Consider the following 18670-nt stretch of genomic DNA (forward strand, 5'->3'; position numbering starts at 1 on the left):
CTCTTCTAGAGAAGATGCTTACAATGCATTCATATAGACCATAAAGAAAAAATAATGTTTGGATAATGAATGCCTGCAAGTCTATTTTAAAGATCTTTTTTAAGAAAGGGGATCACCCCTCTATTGCTGGTGTGAGTACAACCACTCTGGAAATCAATTTGGCAGTTTCTCAGAATATTAGGAAGAGTTCTACCTCAAGACCCAGATATACCACTCGTGGGTGTATACCCAAGATATGCTCTACCATACCACAAGGACACATGCTCCATTATGTTCATAGCAGCTTTATTTGTAAGCACCAGAAACTGGAAATAACCCAGATGCCCTCAACCAAAGAATGAGTAAAGATAATGTAGTTCATCTACATAATGGAATACTACTCAATCAGTATTAAAACAAGGACGTCATGCAATTTGTAGGCAAATGGAAAGAACTAGATAATATCAGCCTGAGTGAGTTAACCCACAACCAAAAGGACATGCCTGGCATTTACTCACTCACAGAGTAGATATTAGCCATAAAGTACAGGACACCCATGCTACAATCCATAGACCAAAGAGGCAAAATAAGAAAGAGGGCACAAGGGAAGATGCATGAATCTCACTCAGACGTATCATGGAGGTGGATGGAAGGAAATGGATGAGGGAAGGAACTGGGTGGGAGAAGGGATAGGGAGGAGAAGGAGGGTAGGGGATCAGATGTAGGTAAAGCCAGAGAGGGAGGCCCAGGAGAGTAAACAGAAGGCAGCAGGGAGGGGAGGCAGAGATAGCATCGTTAGGATGCACCAGAGACTTGAGATGGGGGAGGCTCCAGGAAGTCTATGTAGTGACTCTAGCTAAGACTCCCAGAAGCGGCTGATATAAAGCCTGAAGTAGCCACTCTCTGTAGCTAGGCAGGACTTCCAGTGAATGGATAAGGACACCAACCCACCCATAAAACGTTCAACCCAAAATTTGTCCTGCCTATACAAAGTGCAGGGACAAAAATGTCACTGAGACTGAGGGAATGGCAACCAGTGACTGGCCCAACTTGAGACCCATTCCATGGATAAGAGCCAATCCCTGACACTATTAATAATACTTTATTATGCTTGCAGACAGGAGTCTAGCATACCTGTTCTCTGAGAGGCTCCACCCAGCAGCTGACCAAAACAGATGCACAGACCCGCAAGCTGAGCTCAGGAAGTCTTGTGGAGGAGTTGGAGGGAAGAATGAAGGAGCCTGGGGTGGTTAGAAACTCCACAAGAAGACCAACAGAGTCAACTAACCTGTATCCTTGGGAGTTCCCAAAGACTGAACCACCAACAAAAAATCATGCAAAGGCTGGACCTACCCTCCCCACCACCACACACACACACACGTAGCAAATTTGCAAATGCTCTTCATGTGTGTCCCCTAACAACTGGAGCAGAGGCTTACTTTGACTCTGTTATCTACCAGTGGATTCTGCTCCCCCAACTGGGTTGCCTTAACTGACCTCAGTGGGAAAGGATTTACTAGTCTTGTAGTAACTTGAGGTACCAGGATTCACTTTGCAATAAAAACTGTACAAAGGTTTTCCACAAGACAACAACTGTTGCTTAGACATGGCCAATAATTTGGACAAAGACTGTGAAGATCTAAAAGGCCCTTGCTTCTCTAGTCCCTGCCAAGGAATTATCACTTGTATGAATACCCCAGGAGAAAGGAGCTCCCTGTGCCAATTCCTCCTGGGTACAAAGTGCTGAACTATGAATGTGTCACTAATTCCTATAAAGGGAAAGCATGCCAACATAGAGGTACCTGCCATAAGGACCCCGAGTACGCTGCCTGTGTCTGCCCTGCTAGATATGCTGGAAGATTCTGGGAGACAGATCACAATGTGTGCATGTCCTTGCCACAGTAGGGCTGTGTGCTGGTATGGAATCAATGGCTCCTCCTGCATCTGTGTGCCTGGATACCAAGGAAAGCATTGTAACTTGGAAGTAGATAAAAGTATTTCTGATCCCTGCATGACTGAGGCTGTATACTTCAATGAGATAGGAAGATATACACGTGTCTGTCCTCAAGAGTATTCTGGTATGAACTGTGAGCTAGAAATTGATGAAAGGTGGATCTTAGTTGTGTTTACGTGGTGCCATGTGTCAGGATGCTCATGGTGATGACTTTTGTGACTATGCACTTGGATTCCTTGGAGACCATTGTGAACTCTACTTTGATGACTGTGTCAGCTACCTTTACATGGAGGACTATGTGTGGATGGAAGAAACAGCTACAACTGTGACTACACCAGTAGTAGATTCACAGGGACACACTGTGAGACTTTGATGCCTCATTCTCAGTTCAAGCCTTGTCATAACCACATAACATGTAAAGACACTGTTGGCACCTATATTTGTTATGGCTGGCCTGTATACACAGGTGTCCTGTGTGAGATAGACATAAATGAATGCAGTAGCAACCCCTGCCAATTTGGGGGGAATGTTTCGAGCTGTTCTTGAGGATCTATTGGGACACATTGTGACCTGCTGTCCTTCAGCCACCTTGAACCCTCAGGCTGGGTTTGTATCTGCCATCCTAGGTTCATGACAGGAGTCTAGCAAAATTGTCCTCTCAGAGGCTCCACCCAGCAGCTGACCAAACCAAATTCAAAGACTGACAGCTGAATATTAGCCCAAGCTAGAAGACTCTTATGTAAGAGTTGGGGAAGAATTGAGGGACCTAGCTGGATAGGGACTCCACAAGGAAACCATTAGAGTCAGATTACCTGTACCATTAGGGGCTCTAAGAGACTAAATTACTAAGCAAAGAACCTATAAGGGCCAGACCTAGCTCCCCATACAGATGTGCAGCTTGTCCTCATATGGATCTGCCAACAACTTGAGTGGGGACTTACCTAGACTCTGCTGCCTACCTATGGATCCTATTCCTCTTAGTGGTCTGGGCTCCATGGGAGAGGATGTGACTAGTACTGCAGTGATTTAAGGTGGCAGGGTGGATTGGTACCTGAAGGGACCTCCCCCTACTCAGAGGTGAAGGAAAGATGAGGAGAACTCATGTGAGGGGTAACTGTGGGGGAAGTCTGCAATTGGGGTATAAAATGGATGAATGAATGAATGAATGAATGAATGAATGAATGAATGAATGAATGAAGAAAGGAAGGAAGGAAGGAAAAGAAGGAACAAAAGAAAAAAGAAAAAAGAAAGGAAGGTAGGAAGGAAGGAAGAAGGAGGAGAAAATGGGTGTTGTTATCCCTTACAGGTGAGAAAGTTGTGGCTTATCCCAGGATATCAAACAAGAGGATGATTCACCATAGACATTTCTGGTGCAATGTCCTTTTCAGAATGAACTCCCAGTACAGAGGGTTCCAGTTAGTTTAATGGGCAGGTACAGTGCAGATTCGTTCCTCCAAGTTGATAAAGAGTATTCATGGCTAGAAAGGTTCAACGTTCAACCTTGTAAAGTTTCCCTTTGATATAGCATTCAATTAGTAAAATCCTCCCTGAGTTCTGGAAAATTCTCAGAAGGTTTTGGTTTAGATTTGTGTCAACTTGAATGAGCCCACTCAACTCCCTAGAGAACCTTTTGCTCTGACTCACAGTACAGTTGGTGCTCATTTTTGCACAGCTCTAGGACATTAATAAATACAATCTATGTCAGGAGAGGGCCTGAAACACAAGCAGGCGTACCATCTCACCAGTCTTCTGTCTGCTAAAGGGGTCTGGGTAGCCCAGCTCCAGAGTCCCACTTTACATTGTTATCCTGGGCATCTGGCCTTATAGCTGCTCTCAGGTGGAAAAGCACTGCCTACTTCAGCTGCTTTCTCTGCACTGAAAGAGACTGGTTTGACAAGCGACGGGGAATTGTTGTTTACTTCTAGCTAGTGTCAAAAGCTGCATTTTGCTGGTCGCATGTGGCTAAGGGCCTTGCTCCCAGGGGTGAAGGTTCAGAGCCCTCACCTTGATAATTGAAGAAAGGGCTGAAGAGTAGCTTGGTGAGTGGCCATTCTGTCGCTTTATGTGGGAAACATGACTCACATTAAAGCATTCATTGCTCAGCTTAGACCAGGTGAATCTTCAGGGCCCATTGCTCAGGGAACTGTCAGTCCTTTGAAGATGGGTGCATCAAGATAGCTTTTTCCCCAGACCTGGCAGAGCTACTGTGTCCAGATTGCAAATAGATATTCCTTGCTATCATTAAAAAAAGTTTTATTATGGAATTAGTGCAAAAACTACACTCAACTTCCTACTCAACACCTGCTGTCCAAGTTTTGTGGTTGAAATTTTTGTACCATTAAAATGGCTTAATCTATCAAAGACTTGGATTTATATTCTCTACCGGTTAGTAAACATGATGTACTTGAAAACAGATAGTGTCTCTAAGTTAGATTATTATTAAACATTGTAGTACTAATTAAGTTAGGTATTGTTAGTAGAATAATGATAGCTATTACATAGAGTTTAGAAATCAAGTGACAAAATACATCATTTAAATCAGTGTTTGAAACATAAAAAAGTCCTGGCAACCTGTCTATAAATATGACCACTACCATCAACATCATCATAAGTATCCTTCCTTATCTCATCTTAGACATTTAGTATTATTGTTAAAAACTTCACAGGACAAATGTTACAGTCCTATCTAGATTATTCACTGAGTGTGTGCTCCATCTTCCCCATCAACAAACTAGAAATAAAGGTAGCAATGATGTATGACATTAGTATAGGGCTAGGTAAATCTTGGTAGTCCAGCACTGATCTAGCCTTTGTAAGGCTTTGGCTTTAGTGTTAGTTTACAAAAAAAAAAAAAGCAGCAGTGACAACAACAAAAAAAACCAGTATTTTCTCAGAGTTATGGAATAAGCAAATAAATTAAATAAATGTAAGATTCTTCTTTACTTTTCAGCTAAGTTGCATACATTAATGCTACACAGTATGATAGTTTGATTCACCATGGAATAACTACATGTAGCCAATTAACAAGTCTATCATCTGACATCCTTGTCATTTTATAGTATGAGAACATTTAAATCTACACACTTAACTATTACCAAGAATAGAATAACTTATTACTGCTACCAGTCTCCATCTGCACCAGTTAACCCTGTGGCACAGCTCTCTATACCCAAATCTCACCCAGAGAGAGCTGGACTCCCAGTGAAGTCACTGCTAAGATCACAGGTAAGACAAATACTTTTGCTCCAATAACTGGCCAAAGAGGGGCCCACCAGGAGACCATAGGTCTCAGGAACTTTGGAGCAGCTAGGGACAGGATCCTTCCTGTCTCCATTTGTGCCCCAGAGGAATTAACCCTGTGGCACAGCTCTCCAGAACCAAATCCAGTCCTGAAAGACCTGATCGACCAGGAGTGCTGCCATACCTAAGATCACAGGCTCACAGTTCTCCCACTACAGCAAGTCCTGGAGAGCCCGACAACCAGAAAAGCAAGGATAAAAGGTATAGAAGACAGTGAAGATTCCCAAACTAAAGGACTAGTAAATATCTTCAACAAAATTATAGAAGAAAACTTCCCTAACCTAAAGAAAGAGATGCCCATGAACATACATGAAGCCTACAGAACTCCAAAAATATTGAACCAGAAAAAAAAATTCCTCCTGTCACATAATAGTCAAAACACCAAATGCACAAAACAAAGAATATTAAAAGAAGTAGGGGGAAAGATCAAGTAACATATAAAGGCAGACCTTTATACTACTCAACAGAGACTATGAATGCTAGAAGATCCTGGGCAGATGTCATACAGACCCTAACGTTATACAAATGCCAGCCCAGGCTACTATATCCAGTAAAACTCTCAATTATCACAGATGGAGAAACCAAGATATCCCATGACAAAACCAAACTGACATAATATCTTTCCACAAATTCAGCCCTAAAAAGAATAATAGATGGAAAACTCTAAAACAAGGACGGAAGCTACACCCTAGAAAAAGCAAGAAAGTAATCTTCTCTCAACTAACACAAAAGAAGAAAGACACAAAAACATAATTCTACCTCTACCAACAAAAATAGCAGGAAAAACAATCACTATTCCTTAATATCTCTTAACATCAATAGAGTCAATTCCCCAATAAAAGACACTACCTCAGAGTAAAAGGCTGGAAAAAAATTTCCAAGCAAATGGTTCCAAGAAACAGACTTGGAATGGCCATCCTGATATAGAATAAAATTTACTTTCAACCAAAAGTTGTCAAAAAGATAAGGAAGCACATTTCATATTCATCAAAGGAAAAAGTCTGTCAAAATGAACCCTCAATTCTGAACAGCTATGCTCTGAATGCAAGGGCACCCACATTCATAAAAGAAACCTTACTAAAGCTCAAAGTACACATTGTACCTCATACATTAATAATGGGAGACTGCAACACCCCACTCTCATCAATGGACAGATCATAGAAACAGAAACTAAACAGAGACACAGTGAAACTGATACAAGTGATGAACCAAATGTATTTAACAGATATCTATAGAACATTTATCCTAAAACAAAAGAATATACCTTCTTCTCAGAACCTCGTGATACCTTCTCCAATACTGACCATATAATTGGTCACAAAACAGGCCTCAACAGATACAAAAAGATTAAAATAATCCCATGCATCCTATCAGATTACCACAGACTAAGACTGGTCTTCAATAACAACAAAAATGACAGAAAGCCCACATCCACATGGACGCTGAACAATGCTCTACTTCATGATAACCTAGTCAAGAAAGAAACAAAGAAAGGAAATTAAAGACTTTTTAGAATTTAATGAAAGTACAGATCACCATGGATTGAGGCTGATCTTCATAACAATAAAAACAACAGAAAGCCCACATACACATGGAAACTGAATAACACTCTACTCAATGATAACTTGTTCAAGGAAGAAATAAAGAAAGAAATTAAGATTTTTTTTTAGAATTTAATGAAAATATAGGCACAACGTACTCAGTCCTTTTTTGAAGGAGAAACAAAATACTTAAGGGAGGAAATATGGAGACAAAGTGTGGAGCAGAGACTGAAGGAAAGGCAAACCAGAGACTGCCACACATAGGGATCCATCCCACATGCAGTCACCAAAAACAGTCACTATTGGGGATGCCAAGAAGTGCTTGTTGACAGGAGCCTGGTATAGCTATCTCCTGAGAGGCTGTGCCAGAGCCTGACAAATACAGAAGCGAATGCTTGCAGCCAACCATTGGACTGAGCACAGGGACTCTGATGGAGGGGTTAGGAAAAGGACTGAAGGAGCTGAAGGGGTCTGCAACCCCTTAGGAAGAACAACAGTATCAACCTAAACCACCAACCAAAGAGTACACATGGAAGAACCTATGGTTCCAGCCACATATATTGCAGTGGTGGCCTTGTCAGACATTGGTGGGAGGAAAGACTCTTGGGCCTGATCCTGTGAAGGTTTGATACCCCAGTGTAGATTCCCTACAGGACAGGGAGGGGAGAGTGTGTGGGTAGGTCGGTGGGGGAGCACCCTCATAGATGCAGGGGGAGGGATTATGGGATGGGGACTTGTGGAGGGGAAACCAGAAATGAAATGTAAATAAATAAAATATTCAATAAAAAAGAATAAGTTATTAACTGCAGTCCCCATGCTACCAATAAATCTTCAGAACTTTATATCCTTCAATATGCCTCAACATCTTGAGGAGAGCAGTATAGAACTAAATGTTTCTCCTTCCATTTGTATCAATGTACTCAGAATGACTTAAGAAAACATGCAATTAATGAGCTCACCATCCACAGAAGTGTCCATGAAACAGTCCGGGGTTCCAGGGCCGAGGAAACTGATTCAGGTTTTAGGCATTTTTTTTGTAATAGGAGTTCTTGTCATAAGAAAAATTTTTATAAATAAAGTTACATAGTTAGAAAAAAGAAACCATGCCTCCTCCCCCCATTCACCAGATACCACTCTTAGACGGCAAGACTGTCACTGAACAAGTTCACATGAAACTGGAAGGACAGGCACCTCCCATAACCACAGGGTGGCAGGGTGGGTGGTATGAAATCTGTTGTTCAGTCATGCTCCTTGGCTGTTAATGTACTGGGGAAAACCGTTTACTTTACAATTATATAAAACAAAAAAATTATTAAATATTCTAGAAAGCCTTTAATTCTATGAATTCACCAAGCCTTTGTCCTTTAGTAGAACAAATCTGTAAGGAGGAGTTAGGACACACATCATTTGCTCGAATTATTTGGTCATAGAGCCTTGCAACAGAACATAGTTTGTGAAAACATGGGTGTCCTTAAAGGCTCATAAGCCTTGAAGAAAGACACAGGAAAGTTGCCTCACCCTTCATCATGAGACTACTGAGCTCAAGGTCCAGTTTCTTTATTTGTAAAACAAAGGACAACTCACACAGTAGCAGAACTTTAACGACCCTGGGTTCATCACAGCAGCTGCTTACTAAGTGCTAGTTTCTTTTTATTTTATTTAATTATTTGTGTGTGGATATGTGTGCACATGTGCGTGCATGCTCTGTGAAGACGAAAATGACTCCCACCACATATAATTTACTCTAGATGGACAGTCTCTGCTGAATGTCAGAATATCTTCAGACTGTCACTGGAGCCAGCTTGTTATACAGACTGACTTGAAAAGGCTTTCTTCCTATAGGAATTGCCATATCATTCCTATTTTCCAATTCCCATGGTCTAAGGCTGATAATGTCATCCTAAGCTCTTATTTGTCTGGCAGAGTTTCACATCCTCATTTGACATGAGACTTCCATACCACACAGGATGTAACAAGTTCATCTCCACAACCACAGCGTTAAAGACGCTGCAAAGCTTTAAGACTCTCACAGGCCCCACAGTTAATACAGACGTATTTGCCTTTTCCCCTTTTCTGTTTCCATTTGAAGCAAATGTCTCAACCATGCATAAACTTGCTAAAACATCTTTTTGCTTCTTATTTGAATGGTCCACCAAGCATAGCAATTTTGTTATTTTCATTTGGCTTTTATATTTTCAAGGAATTTTGGGTGATAGTGTCCTTGGTTTGCGATGTTGCTAAGTAAACACTATTATACTGTTACTATGGGAATTTGAGTGGCTTTCTCAAAGTCACACAGCTAGTTGTAGACCACTTTGTGACTTGAGTCGGTGCCTTTCCAGGCTTGGGCCATCCCCAGTCATCAGAAAAACACAATGAAAATTTTAAAAATGTTTTATTTAGTATGTACTCTAGTTATTGTTACTGCCGCTGCTGCTGCCGCCGCCGCCGCCGCCGCTGCTGCTGCTGCTGCTGTTCTGAACTGAACATAAGTCAGTTGAGTCTGGAATCATCTGGGAAAAGGAACTTCAGTTAAGGAAATACCTTCAACAGACTGACCTGTAAGCAAGGACATTTTCTTCATTAATCATGGATGGAGGAGGTCCCAGGCCATTATGGGTGGTGCTACCCCTGAGCTAGTGGTCCTGGGTTGTATAACAGAGTAGGTTGAGCAAGCTGTGTGGAGTAAACAGAAAGCAGCAGCCTTCCATGGGTCTCAGTATCAGCTCCGCTCCAGGCTCCTGCTTCAGTTCCTGCCCTCACTTTCTTCAGCCATGGAATAGGACCTGAAACCTGTAAACCGAAATAAATCCTTTCCTCCCCAAGTCGCTCTGGTTGTAATGTTTTATCACAGCAGTAGGAACCTAACCGAGACTGTGTAGAATACACACGACACAAGCAGGCTTTGTCGGGTTCCCCAGTGGGAAGAGTTTGATTTCTTCCTCAAAGAACAAGTACCCTGAGTCCACTTTTAAAGTGCTATACTGACAATTAGCTTATTTTGGGAACAAGGAGCCCTCTAGAGTATGAGAAGAAGTGGGGTGGAAGAAACAATGAGCCATGGGCATCAATTCACAACCTCCATTGTTCTGCCAATTGTACATTGGCTGTGACTTTCAGAGCAAAGATGGTACCATCCAAACAGACTCTGGAACAAGCAACCTCATGCACTCACCATGTCTAATTGTTTCCGTCACGTCTTTCTGAGCAACAGTCCACTTCCCTCCCGTATTTCTTCCTTTAGCTCTGACATTTTGGCACACTAGAATTTAAGAACGGGCAAAGTCACATGCACAACCATATGGCTGTATGATATTTAAAGGTTCCATATTTAAAGGGTCTGACATTTCCATTACAACCAATTCCTCTGAAACCAATTTTAAGGGATATAAAATGGCGGGCCAGCCCCCTGTTTCACATCTAATCAAGGGTAGTTAGATATTCAATGCAAAAACACCATAAAGTTTGTGTTGGCCTTGTTTCCACAGTTGTATGTCTCATTGACCAAAACAAAGCTCTTTAAAAATGAAGACAGTAAAAAAATACGGGGGGGGGGGGGTGGAGTGGAGGGGACCTGTGGTTCTCTCCATCGCTCTGTTAAGGGAGGCTGAGGGATGGCTCCACAAAAAGAAATGGGTTTGAAAATTGCTGATGCATCCTTTATCACTGCAATTTCCACACGGTTATAAAAGTCATGCTTGGATAAAACCTTGAAAGTACCAAAGCAATGGTCTAGGAAATGAATGCAGATAAGCTCTCGCCACCGTAAATCGCAAGCAGCAGACATAGACTAGAAATGATATTACTGCCGAAGAGTCTGAAATTAAGGATGCGATTTTGCTCATTTGTAGACAACAGGAAGTAAATCACTTGGACTCTGCACGGTGAGTTTGAAATGCAGCTGCCAAGTGCACTGACCTTCCCTGCTGCTGCGTGGCTTTCATGTGTAAAGGTCTTCGTGCCTCCGAGCATTTGCAGATCACTCTAAGAACTTATTTTATGTGTGGGCTGGAAAAGCTTGTGTTTGTGTTCTGCTGCTTTAAAATGGCAAGGGGGAGGGAAGATACAGAGCTTCTCACTGTTGGAGCCCAAAGGGACTAAGACACTTCTATGCAGTTCAGAGCAATTAACTTGGTCCTGGCCCCTTCGAGGCTGTAATGAAATATCTGCATTAACGCCGTGTGAAAACAAAGACACAGCTCTTTTCCCAAGACCTAAAAGATAATAAAGTGACTCAAAGGGAGGGTAAAAAATGTAATATACTTTGTGCTTCTTTTCCGGTTACTTCTGGTGTATAATTCAGGAGGCTATGGATCCAATGAGGCCTTGGAAGCATATTCATTCACAGCACACCCAAATGAAAAAGAAGAAAAGCAAAGTTACGAGAACTCTGCTGTGTATGGCAGAATTGAAAAATCTCATTGTTTTTCTTTAAATATTCCAAATTATGAAGTGGCATGAGTCTTGTTGTGATTTGGTTTTTTGGATATATAGATATACAGATCTATCTTGGATATACATGTACATATACATAAATATTACATACAGAAAGAGATGAGAGAAGAGATATATATTGTTTTATTTACATATATATAGTTATATATTGCTTTATTCATGGATTTGCTTCCTTGATGGATTTGAAGGCAGTATTTTAGAATCAAGATTATAAAAGCCAAAAAACTTTTTAAAAATTCATAAATATGTCACTGACAAAGGAATGATTGTGTTAATGACATAAACTATAAAAGTAACTTTTATTCTCTTGATCTAATTGTAGTCTCCAAGGTTTACTCCTCCATCTGCTAACCTAGGCTTAATCCTGAAAGCCTCTAGGTTTCATACAGTCTTATCCAGGCCTAGACTGTTTCCAGCCTCTGAGACTTACTACTGAGTAAGCTCACCCTTTCTCGTTCTTCCCGATCTCTGGCTGACTGATCTAACTCAGTTATGAGACTTACTGCTGAGTAAGCTCACCCTTTCTCGTTCTTCCCGATCTCTGGCTGGCTGATCTAACTCAGTTATGAGACTTACTGCTGAGTAAGCTCACCCTTTCTCGTTCTTCAAGATCTCAGACTGGCTGATCTAACTCAGTTATTCTGGCTCAAAGTCCTCTCCAAGCTGACTGACTCAATTCAGCTTCTCTCAGTTTCTTACTGAATTGTTCTGCTTGGCCTCACACTAACTTTGGCAAATATATTGTAATCTTCTGCTTCCTTCTCATTCTCTGACTCTGTCTTCATCTGTGTCTAGCTTGGTCTTTCGTTAACCCATCTCTTTAAACTCTCCCAGTAAAACTGCCTCTCCTTCGTCCTCCTCTCCCTCTCCCCCCACATCTCCTACCTTTATCTTTCCATCTATCTTAGTTAGGGTTTTACTGCTGTGAACATTCACCATGACCAAGGCAACTCTTATAAAAACAACATTCAATTGGGGCTGGCTTACAGCTTCAGAGGTTCGGTCCATTATCATCAAGGCAAGAGCATGGCAGCGTCCAGGCAGGCATGGTGCAAGCGCGGCTGAGAGTTCTAAATCTTCATCTAAAGGTTTCTGTGAGGAAACTCAGGTCCAGGCAGCTAGTATGTGGGTCTTAAAACCCATGCTCACAGTGACACACCTACTGGAACAAGGCCACACCCCCAAATAGTGGCACTCCCTGGACGAGGCATATTCAAACCACCATACCATCTCTCTCTCTGTCAATCTAACTCTGCACTGCCCCTTAAGTAGCTCCCCTTTCCTCTCTCCTTTTGTGAAAGTCGGGCATATGCTATTCTGCCAAGCCTTTGTCAAAACTTTATCTGGCACTCAATTAGATGTCACTTTCAAATACAGCTGCTTCCTTCTACAAACTAGCTTTCCCTTCACTGTTTGGGATTAAAGGTGAGTACTAATGGGAGGTTTGTATTCCAGCCAGAGGAAATAAAGCTTCCTACCAAAGACTGAGCCACACCACAACTAGAAACAGTTTTGGTTTTTGTCAATAAATAACAAAATCTCAGGTTCACAGTGTGATCAAATATCCTGCAACAATAAATCATCATCTATCTTTTTGAACATTTACATTTTTATCTATTACATAAAGAAAAAGTAAACTATGCGGTAATCTTATATGGCAAAAAAAAAAAAAAAGGAAAGTAAATTTCAGGTCTCTTGGAGTCACCAGTAAATAAGACTAAGCACAGGGCTTTATAAACTGTCCTCTTTGGGTAGTAGTATATTTTGAACCTAAAAAAATAAATAGGCATAAAAATTCTGAAGGGGCCTTAAGAGATGTGCTGACTAGTTTTATATCAACGTGGCATTGCCTACTCATTTTGGAAATTAAGGAATGCCTCCTTTGGATTGGCTGTGGATAATTGATGTGGGAGGGCTCAACTCAATATGGGCTGTGGCACCCCTTAGCTGATGGTGAGTTTTCTTATATCAATAAGAAAGTAGGCTGAGCAAGCCATGATGAGCAGGCCGGTAAACAGCATTTTTCTATGTCCTTTGAATCAGCCCCAACCTCTAACTTCATGTCCTGACTTCCCTCAGTGATGGTCTATGCTACAAACTGTAACCTTTGCTCTCCAGGTTGCTTTGGTCATGGTGTTTTATCAGATTAGAAACCTAAGACAAGGAGAGAGTATCTACCTTATAAGAAAAGATTACACAGAAAACTAAAGAACGATGCAGAATCATCTTTTAGATGATGAATGTCAATAATTGGAGAAAAATCGGGAATGGAGAGAAGCTAGGTGTACAATAAATAAGACCACATGCATTTTAATTTTTCAATATCTATTTTCAGAATTTTGCCTGAGTGTGTATGTGTGTGTGTATGTGTGTGTGCATGCATGTGTGTGTGTATGTATGCGTGCGTGTATGTGTGTGTGTGCGCGTGTGTATGTGTGTGTGTATGTGTGTGTGCGTGTGTGCGCGCCTGTGTGTGTGCGCGCCTGTGTGTGTGCGTGTGTGTATCATATACATGGCTGATGTACTTGCAGGTCAGAAGCAAGTTCAGATGCCTTGAAAGTGGAGTTAGGGATGGTTGTACGCAACCATGTGGGTCCAGGAATCCAAACCCACTTCCTCTATAAGAGCAGTACATACTCATAACAAGGGAATCATCTCTCCAGCTAAAACATACTCTAGTTGAGCTTTTCTCCCATGCATACAAAGCTGCAGGGACCCTGGACCGAACGGATTAAAAAGTACACTATTACAGGTAGTAGTTATCTACACTATGTAGTTTCTTACGTTTAAACTAAAATTTTACTTTTTGAGTCACACTTACCCCCATTTTAAGCAGGAAATGGCTACATGTAAACTGTTACTGTTGCACAGCACGTTTAGACTCCAGAACACTGTCACCCCTAATAGACAACACTAGATTAAAGCACTCAGTTCCCAAAGGGCTATCTCCACAGAAGATTTCTCACTGTGTATTACCTGTTGTCATTCACGAACTCTTTTAATTCTGGCATTGGACTATTGCTAGATCCATTCATCTTGACTTCTACCTCACAGAGTCACCTGGAGAGAGCTGAAAGCCCCTTTGCATAGGTGGGTAGGTTCTGTACTCAGGGATATCAAAGATGAAAGGATCCTCCAAGCAGTCAGTCTTCCTTCTACAAAGTTTGCTGATATGAGGATATAAATATGGGCTTCAACAAGTGAAATAATATTTTGAAGTCCTTGATAAGGACAAGATTTACTTTACAAAGGCCATTTCCTGCTCAAAAGCACACACTCCAGCCCAGACAGCCTCCCTGTATAACTCCGCATATGTGATTTCACTCAAATCATCTGGACCAATCAACTGGAAGCTGCCCAGTGGACTGAACAGCAACCTCTCCTCTAGGAATTGCAACTGCTAGATGCTGATCTTGTGAGGAGTATCAAGGCAAATAACACAGCTGAGTGAAGATTTCCGCTCAGGAGCAAAAGGACAGTCAACTGCCATAAATGTAGAAGGCTCCAGAGTAGAAGGTAAACAGGACCAGACTGAGTTGGTTCTGTGATGGCCATCCCAAGTTCCCCACCAACATCCACGTTGGAAATGCATACCACAGCCTAAGTTCACTGGCTCACTGGGACCTGGAGAAGCAATTGCGCATCTTTTTGAAGTGTACACCACAAACCAGTTAACATCAGAAATGTGTGTGGGTAGGATGCCAAGAGAGTCTGGTGACTTTGTCCAGTCCTATTAGCTGGAGGTACAGCCTAGAAATCTGTGTTTGTAAGCCACCCACTCAGAAATGCTTACACAGCTGGGTATTGAACTTCCATTCTCCTACTCCAACATCTTCACTTTCGCTCCCCCACTACCTCTTTCTGCTCCTTTCTTGACATATAAAGAAAATACTGAAAAAGAGGAAAGTTTTATCTCTAGCTCAAATATATTTTAATAACTAAAAAATTAATAACTGTTTGTTGAGCCATAATCACATTTGTGAAAGTATTTATAATGCTGAATATATAGTAAATAGTAAACAAATGCTTCATAATAACAGTTAAATGTGATATGTTAACTATGTGTGTCTTATGTATTTATTAAATATTATATCTGCAGATACATCTTATTAATGAGAGAAAATATACTAAGGAAAAAATTCATATATGTATAAAGTATGACAGAATTATGAAAATAATATATTAAAACACTGCAATAAAATATTAATAAAAGAAACTGTTGTTAAGTAATAAAATTATGATGTGGCTATTTATTCCTTGTCTTATTCTTTTTCTAGTTACTCACTGCTCTGCTCTACTTTCTATTGCTGTGATAAATACCATGATCAAAAGGAACTTGAGGAAAGAGGGATTTATTTCAGCTTACAACTCGCATGTCACAGTCCATCACTGAGGGAAGCCAAGACAGAAATTCAAGGTAGGAGCTTGAGTGCAAAAGCTGAAGCAGAGGCTATGGAGGAGCACTGCTTAGAGGCTTGATGTCCATGGTTTGCTTGGCTACCTTCCTCCCCTGTTGTCCCCACCTGCGTGTGTGTGTGTGCATGTGCGTGTGCGTGTGTTTATTCCTAAATATAGTGGCACAACCTGTTCAGTCTGTATAACACTGCACATACATTTGCAGGACTGACCATTTGTTACTGGATATCCAACTGGTGTGCTGTGCTCTGCTACTTTTATTATTTAGCCCAGGACTTCCTGCCCAGACGAGGTAGCATGGTATGACCCACAGTGAACCAATACCTCCCACATCAATTGGTAATCAATAAATGTCCCCCCTCAGACTTGTCCACAGGCAGGTTAGTGGAGGCAATTCTTTAACTGAGATTCTCTCTTTCCAGGTATCTCTGACAGACAGTAACCAGCACATTCACCGAGCATGCAAAATAAGGATTTTAAGAAGATAGGCTGAACAGAACGCATGAAACTCAAGAAGAATGACCAAAATGCGAATGCTTCACTCCTTCTTTAAAAGGGGAACAAGAATACCCTTGGGAGGGAATAGGGAGGCAAAGTTTAGAACAGAGGCAGAAGGAACACCCATTCAGAGCCTGCCCCACATGTGGCCCATACATATACAGCCACCAAACTAGGTAAGATGGATGAAGCAAAGAAGTGCAGGCCGACAGTAACCAGATGTTGATCTCTCCTGAGAGACACAGCCAGAATACAGCAAACACATAGGCAAATGTCAGCAGCAAACCACTGAACTGAGAATAGGACCCCCATTGAAGGAATCAGAGAAAGAACTGGAAGAGCTTGAAGGGGCTCGAGACCCCATATGAACAACAATGTCAAGCAACCAGAGCTTCCAGGGACTAAGCCACTACCTAAAGACTATACATGGACTGACCCTGGACTCTGACCTCATAGGTAGCAATGAATATCCTAGTAAGAGCACCAGTGGAAGGGGAAGCCCTGGGCCCTGCCAAGACTGAACCCCCAGTGAACGTGATTGTTAGGAGGAGGGTGGTAATGGGGGGAGGATGGGGAGGGGAAGCCCATATAGAAGGAGAGGGAGAGGGGTTAGGGGGATGTTAGCCCGGAAACCAGGAAGGGGAATAACAATCGAAATGTAAATAAGAAATATTCAAGTTAATAAAGATTAAAAAAAGATAGGCTGAAATAATGGTGCTGTAGATATCTATAGTATCTCTCCTTTACTGCACTGTGCGCTTAGACCTTAGGCACATGCAGTTTAGCCCTTCATTTTCTATCAATTTGTATGTTCTTGGTTTAGTTTCCTAGGTTTAACATTCTGGCATTTGAGCTCTCCCCAGTTAATTCACCTTTCTTGTCCTCCAGCCATCCATAATTTAGAAGAGGAGGAATTTATCGAGAAGAGAATAACAGCTCCAGACTTACCAATCTTACACAATTTGATAGAGTTTGTAGTTCCAGTAATACACAAGAGCTCAAAGACACCTGCTCACAGCACGAGCCTGGAGGACCACCCAAAGAACAAGTGCATCCACTGTGAGGCACCCACTCCAGGGAATACAATGTCGTGGTCAGAAAAATGAGGATTTTCAGGGGATGTTATGTTTTGGGGACTCTAGCTCTAAAAAGGTATATGAAGCCCTGGAAATAGAAACAGATATTAAAGAACACCCATGTGGAAGCCTTTAGCCCACTCCATAATGTGTGTCATCATGTAAAGAAGCCAATGGGAGACGTGACGTAGAGAGGATAAACTATTAGAGAAACTTAGGAAACAATGATGCATGGCAACCAAGTGCACTGACTTATATTGGAAGCATAATTTGAACAAACTCAATGAAACAAATGGCTTTTCTGAGGCAACTAAAGAAATATGGATCCGATTTTTTAGAAAACATTAAGGAATAAGATGCAGTATCAGATTAGATTAGAAGTTGTTTTGAAAATAAAACTACTTACCTATAAAATAAATCAATGCTTTGCATAATGCTTTAAAATATTATGTCGAAATGGATGGCATAAAGCCCAGGGAGATGACTTTTTAGATCCCAAGTGTCTACACTTAGGTGCCTAGCAGCCCTGTGAAAGGCAGGCATGGTGGTGAGCATCTGCAATCCCAGAACCAGAAAGCAGAGCCGTGCAGATCCTGGGACTTACTGACCAGCCAGTTTAGATGAGAGGCTCTGTCTCAGAAGTCAAAGTGGACACCAATGGAAGAAGACACATGATTCTGGCCTATATGAGTGTGTGCATCACACAGAGAAAGAACGAGACAGAGAGACAGAGAGGGGGGAGGGAGAGAGAGAGAGAGAGAGAGAGAGAGAGAGAGAGAGAGAGAGAGAACAGAGACACTGAGGTACTCATAAGTTAAGTGGATTACTGAAAAGTCACGGAACTATTAAACAATAGAGCTACTGTTTAAACCCAGCATATACAGAACCTTATACAGTGGAAACACTGTAAACCTTTGCTTCTTGATCTCTTGAATAATCCTAGGATGCTTTGTGAAGGTAAATAAACAGAAGGGCAGTATGGACCATATTTGTTGTGTATAAACTGCATGTGATTTATCTAGTGTGGTTCCTCAAAAACATACATACATATATACATATGTATATACATATATGTGTGTGTGTATATGCATCTATGTGTGCTTATACATAGACATTAGAAAGATAGAACTATCTTTATAAAGACAGTCTAATTTGAGAAGAGAGATTAAAGCTGAAGAAACTTAGATTATAAATTTCATAAATTTCTATAGTTAAGTGTATATTTTTGCTGCATATATGAATGCTTTTTCTAGACCATTTCTATTTTCTTGTTTACTGCTTTTAACTAAAGATAAAAGAATCTGTAAAATCTGGCTGAAATATTTTTAAATAAGCAAATATTTTTAATTTTTAGACTTTATTTTATGTATATGAATGTTATGCTTACATGTATGTATGTATATGCAACAAATGCATTCCTGGTGCCTAAGGATTTCAGACAAGGCATTGAA

This window comes from Rattus norvegicus, chromosome 18, assembly GCF_021556685.1.
Source record: "Rattus norvegicus strain SHRSP/BbbUtx chromosome 18, alternate assembly SHRSP_T2T, whole genome shotgun sequence".
NCBI lineage: Eukaryota > Metazoa > Chordata > Mammalia > Rodentia > Muridae > Rattus > Rattus norvegicus.